Source organism: Anomalospiza imberbis, unplaced genomic scaffold (genome assembly GCF_031753505.1).
Source record: "Anomalospiza imberbis isolate Cuckoo-Finch-1a 21T00152 unplaced genomic scaffold, ASM3175350v1 scaffold_106, whole genome shotgun sequence".
In the NCBI taxonomy this organism is placed as follows: Eukaryota; Metazoa; Chordata; class Aves; order Passeriformes; family Viduidae; genus Anomalospiza; species Anomalospiza imberbis.
Window position 1 is genome coordinate 104,526 of NW_027099449.1, and position 5,998 is coordinate 110,523.

A 5,998-nucleotide genomic window follows, 5' to 3' on the forward strand; every position below is an offset into this window, starting at 1 on the left:
GGAAGAGTAAAGAAAGCAAAGGTGAAGCCAAGGAAATGCTCAGGGCAGTTTGGGGGTGGCTGCCAGGCAGCCCTGGCTCTGAGCAACAGCGTCTGCAGTGGGACAGGAAACTCCCAGCTGATGGGAACAAACTTTCTGGCTGACTGCAGAGGCCAGGACAAAGCTGAGTGGTTTCCCTGGCGTCCCCCAGCCCTTCCTGGTCCCAGGGGCTGATGGCATTTGTGCTCCCTCAGGTTCATGTCCCCACAGCAGCAGCATGGGGGTGCTCCTGCCTGCTGTGTGCAATGCAAACAGGGGCTCTTGACGTTTCTTTGTGGACAACATTAATATGTAAAACAAAGAAAAAGAACCTCCAAAAGGAAAACAACAAGAAATATCAAAGACGACATTTATTAGAAGTGTTTTGCAGAAATTGGCCAGCAGTTTAATGTTCCCGAAACCATCCAGTCATCAGTGTCCACACTGCAGCCTTGAGCTCCTGGTTCCTCAGGCTGTAGATGAGGGGGTTCAGGGCTGGAGGCAGAACTGAGTACAGAACTGACAGGGCCAGATCCAGGGATGGGGAGGACATGGAGGGGGCTTAAGGTAGGCAAGAGTGCCAGTGCTGAGGAACAGGGAGACCACGGCCAGGTGAGGGAGGCAGGTGGAAAAGGCTTTGTGCCGTCCCTGCTCAGAGGGGATCCTCAGCACGGCCCTGAAGATCTGCACATAGGAGAAAACAATGTACATAAAACAGCCTAAATATAGAAGAGCACTTAGTACAATAAGCCCAGCTTCCCTGAGTTTGCAGTGTGATCTTGAGGATCTGGAGGATTTCACAGAAGAACTGGCCCAGGGCATTGCCATGGCACAGGGGCAGGGAAAATGTATTGGTCGTGAGCAGCAGTGAATAGAGAAAGGCACTGGCCCAGGCAGCTGCTGCCATGTGGGCACAAGCTCTGCTGCCCAGGAGGGTCCCGTAGTGCAGGGGTTTGCAGATGGACACGTAGCGGTCGTAGCACATGATGGTCAGGAGGGAAAGCTCTGCTGAGATGAAGAACAGAAAGAAAAAGAGCTGTGCAGCACATCCTGTGTAGGAGATGGTCCTGGTGTCCCAGAGGGAATTGTGCATGGCTTTGGGGACAGTGGTGCAGATGGAGCCCAGGTCGCTGAGGGCCAGGTTGAGCAGGAAGAAGAACATGGGCGTGTGCAGGTGGTGGCCGCAGGCTACGGCGCTGATGATGAGGCCGTTGCCCAGGAGGGCAGCCAGGGAGATGCCCAGGAAGAGGCAGAAGTGCAGGAGCTGCAGCTGCCGCCTGTCTGCCAGTGCCAGCAGGAGGAAGTGGCTGATGGAGCTGCTGTTGGACGTTTCTTCACTCTGGGAATCATGGACTATTGAAAGAAGATATTGACAAGACGGGAAAGATTTCAGTGTGTCATTCCTATGTTTTTTTATTAGGAATCCCCCCAAAAATATTTCTCCTTGTTGGCTGGACTTTGCTCAGCCTTTTTTCGCTGAGGTCAGGTTTGTGCTGCTGCCTCATCTTCGACACTGCTCTCAGCCTGAACACTGGGGAGCCCATAGGGAAAACAGGGCTCGCTGTGCCGCAGTGCAGTCAGACCTGCTGGTCCCACACAGGAGCCCTTTGCTCATTTCAGTTTCCTCTGTTTCAGGGTGATCCCACTTCCAACGTGCTTGAACAATACAGTGGCCTTTTTGAAGACTTCAGTTTCATTGTCAGCATCTCTAAATTCTTCTACCTTTCCCTGTGCAGCTGGAAATGGAGGGATACTAAGCGTTGGTCTGGCTCTCTGCTTTTTCTGTCAGTGCTACCCAGAGTACTTTTGTCACAGGAAACTCAGACTTTTTGTCACAGGCATCATGATTGGCAGATCTTGAAATGCTCTCAAGTCCCTGAGCACTAAGTCACGGAGAATTAAAGCCACACAGGCCACATCTGCAGTGCTCAAACACAGCCCTGTTGCTGCTGCTGCTGCTGCTGAAATAGAATCAACTGACAGAGGCCATCACAGAAATTGCCTCTGGAGTGTCAAATCAAATGAAAAAATCCACCAGGAGAAAGAGAAGCCAGAACTTTTCGACTCACTTCATTGTTTCTTCTGAGCAGCAGCAGAAAATGGAGATGCCCAGAGATATTTCCAGCTGCTGCTGATCCCAGTGGAGCCCAGCCTGCTGCCCAGTCCCAGCTTTCCCACCCTCCAGCAGACGCCCTGGTTCCCTGCAGGTGCCGTGGGATGGCACTCAGGAGGATCTGCTCCAAGGCCTTCCCCTGGAGCACGCTCAGGCTGCCAGGCCTATGGATCCTGGATCATCCTTCCCACCGAGCCTTCCTGTGCACGGCTGCTCCATTTGCACCTTTGCGCTCAGCTCGGACTTCTCCACTTCACCAGGAGTGCTGGGAAAGGATGGAGAGCAGCCTGGCAAGCTCTTTCTGCAGCTCCCTCTTTACCCTCGGGGAGGGAGAACATCCCACAGGAAAGCAACTGGTGCCACAAGGAGCGGGTGGCCTCAGGCACCTTTGGGGATGGAACAAGGCCTTGGTTTGACATAAGTAAGCACAAGCAATTCACATGAGTAAACAAGTAATTAGCACAGACATACCTAAGTACTTAGCACCAGTTAGCATAACAAAAACCTGGCTGGCCTAACTTGACATGAGAGTGACCTGACAAAAAGCTTTAGACACAGTCTACCAGAAGAACTAAGGGCAAGTGGGGAATCAGCCCTGTGCAGGGAAGCCCTCCAGGGTGCTCAGCAAGATCTGTAACTCCACAGTGTTGTGGAACTGGACCTTCAGCACAGGGTCCTTCCCAGCCTGATCTGCCCTCGTTCCTCTGAGTGTGTGCACAAAACACGGCGTGGAAGAGAACGGCAGCAGGGGCCTGTGTGTCCCAGGGCCCCGGATTTGCATCGCTTCAGCTCCACAGAGATGCAGGTAAAGCGAAGAAGCCAAAGTGTTCATTAATGGAAGGCGAAGCAAAGGGATGAGCTGGGAGGGAAGAAAGAGATGGGCAGGGTCTGAGGGCTGCAGGGAGGGAGCTGTCAACAGGGAGGGAGAAGGCAGGAGCTATGGGAGCTTCCCACAGGCTCAGCTGTGCCAGTCATCAGCTGTGCCTGGAGCTCCAGCTGGTCTCCTCTGGTCTCCAGGTGGTCTCACCTTCCAAGGGATCTGCAGGTCTTAAAGAGACACTGGTTCTTCTGAGCCAGCAGATGAAAGTAGTTCTGCAGCTCTTCCCTCCAACATCACCTAAACAAATATGCTTCTGCAGGAGGGGCTGTTGTTTTCACTCAGGGCTTGAAGGGCTGGAAGAGAGAGGAACAGAGCCACGGTCAGAGCCTGGATCTGCTGGAATCCAAGGAGACCTTTCTGCCAGGGCCATCCCACCTAGACTGGACACAAGAGGAGAGGAATTTCCCTCCCAGGTCAGGGCTGTGGTGCAACACGTCCCCAGAAGGAGCCTGGAGCAGCCCAGGGCTTTGTGTGGCCAGGCAGGGGCAGGCAGGAGGCAGAGCTGTCAGCAAAGGAAGGGGCCAGCGAGGTGGGGCAGCTGGGGGATGACGACAGCCTGCAGGGACAGAGGCCAGGGCAGGGACACCGCAGGACAGCCTGGGCTGCAGAGGGCACAGGGATGTGCAGCAGCTGCAAGGCCCTGACAGAGCCAACCTGTGCAGCCCTTTGGCCATGGCTGCTGGCCCTGGGCCTGAGGCCACGAGGGGACAAGTGACCCTTGCAGCCCTGGGGCCTCATGGCCTCCTTGTCCCTGCTCAGCAGCCTGGCAGGGGCCGCCCCATGGTCCTGCCCTTGGCATGGCACATCCCCACATGCCAGTGCCCATCCCGGGAAGAGCCCTGAGCAAGGAGGGAGGGACAGGATCTGCCTTGCCAGGGGCTGGGGCTCAGCCTTGGCCCTTTGCATTCCTGAGACACATCCAGGTTTGCTCAGCGCCAGAGACACCTTTGCCTTGTTTGTCCCCACCTGTCATCAGTGCCTCCAGTGCTCTGCTCTGCCTGGGGCCTGGGGACACTTTGATATGAATTGTGTCCTTGAGTGGAACCCATTAACAGTTAAAGAAAGTTTGGACTTTGAATCTGACTTTTTGAGTTCTTGAGAAGTTCTTTGAGCACACTCTGAGGGACTGGGTCTGATGCAAACAGCACCAAAGCCCCAGAGGTCATTAAAGTCCTGGTGCTGTGTCTGTGCTGCTGAGCTGGGCCGGGCTCCTGGCCCAGAGGCAGCTCCTGGCAAGGGCAGCGCTGCAGAGAGACAGCTCTGGCCAGGAGCAGCTCCTGTGCACAGCCCAGCAGGGCTGGGGCACTGCCAGGGCATCCCAGGGACACGAGCAGGGCACAGACAGAGCTCACAGGGGCTCAGCACTGGCAGGGGCTGTGGGGTGTCCCAGAGGGGGCTGTGTCACAGCAGCGCCTCTGTGGCTGTGTCACGGAGGCACAGAGCAGCTGTGATGTCAGAGAGGGGCTGTGTGACAGCACAGAGTGGGTTTTGAGAGGTCACAGACTGGGCTATGACATCACAGAGTGTGAGGTCATCAAGCAGCTATGGCATGACAGAGGGGGACTGTGTGACATCACAGAGCAGGCTGTGACATCATGGCATGGCTGTATGACATCATAGAGCAGGCAGTGAGGTCAAAGTGTGTGCTGTGACATTACATAGTGGCAGTATGACATCACAGGGAGGGTTTTGTGACATCACTGAGGGGGTTGTGACATCCCAGGGCAGGCTGTGACATCATAGAGAAGGGTCTAAGGCAATAGAGCAGATCCTGCCATCATAGAGGGTGGCTCTGTGACAACAGAGAGTGGGTTGTGACATCACCGGGTGGCTGTGTAATGTCATAGAGCAGGCTGTGACACCAAAGAACAAATAGTGACATTGCAGGGTGATACAGTCTTCTGTGACATCACAGAGCAGCTGTATGACATCACAGGGTGACATCTCAGAGTTGGCTCTGTGACATCACAGGAGCTGTGTGACATCACAGGGGCTGTGTGACATCACAGCGGCCATGTGAGGTCACTGGGGAGGTCACTCCACCCCAGCCCCCCCTCCCAGTTCCCCCAGAGAAGTCCAACGCTGCTCGTGCACAGCGGGGTCCCCTGTCCCCCCGGGTCCCCCCGCCCCCGGCGCCGCAGCCTCCCCCAGAGGATGTTCCACGAGATCGACCCCAGAGCCTGACACGGGGACGGGGGCCGGGGCTGTGGGGGGTGGGACAGGGGGACAGGGACCCCCCGGCAGCGTCCCTGTGTCCCCCAGGGCCAGATCCTGGGCCAGGGCTCCTTCACCCTGTTACCAACGAGGGCTTGAGAGCGCTGAAAAAATCCCCAGCAAGGGATCAGCAAAAACCAGATTTAATATTAAGTGAGAGCACCACAAAGTTCCTTGGCAAGAGTCACTCTGCTCCTGACTGGACACTTCAGGCACACCAAGGAAACAAACAACAACAAAACCAAACAGAATCCAGGCAATCAAACCAGAAATGAGCCAAGACACTGGGGCTTTCTTTCCTATGGAAAAGAACTGTCCTTCTCCTGCAGGTGCCCATGGCCAGAATTGGGATTTCACCTCCAACACTGCCTGTTGTGACAGACTGGAGGAGATTGTTGGCTGGAAACATTTCATGTGTGGGGAGGAAGGGGCAGGTCCAGCCCTTGCCCTGCCCTGGAACCCCAGCCCTGCCCTGCCCTGGAACCCCAATCCCCCCAGAGCCTCTATCCCAGCCCCAGCAGTGTCTGCCAGTCCCTGGCACAGCACAGGCAATGCTCCACAGCCACCTCTGGAGCCCCCAGCCCAGCTCCTGAGTGACCAAAAGACCCCAAGTCCCACCTGGGGAAGGGCTCAGGAACACCAAGGGGTAATTATGGCTGAGCACAAGGCAAGCACACATCTTGACCCTACCTCCTCTTGGAATTTCTATCTGAACACTGCTGGAATCCAGGAGTTGGTAGCTCTGTGTGTGCTTCTCTGTATATTTTTTGTCT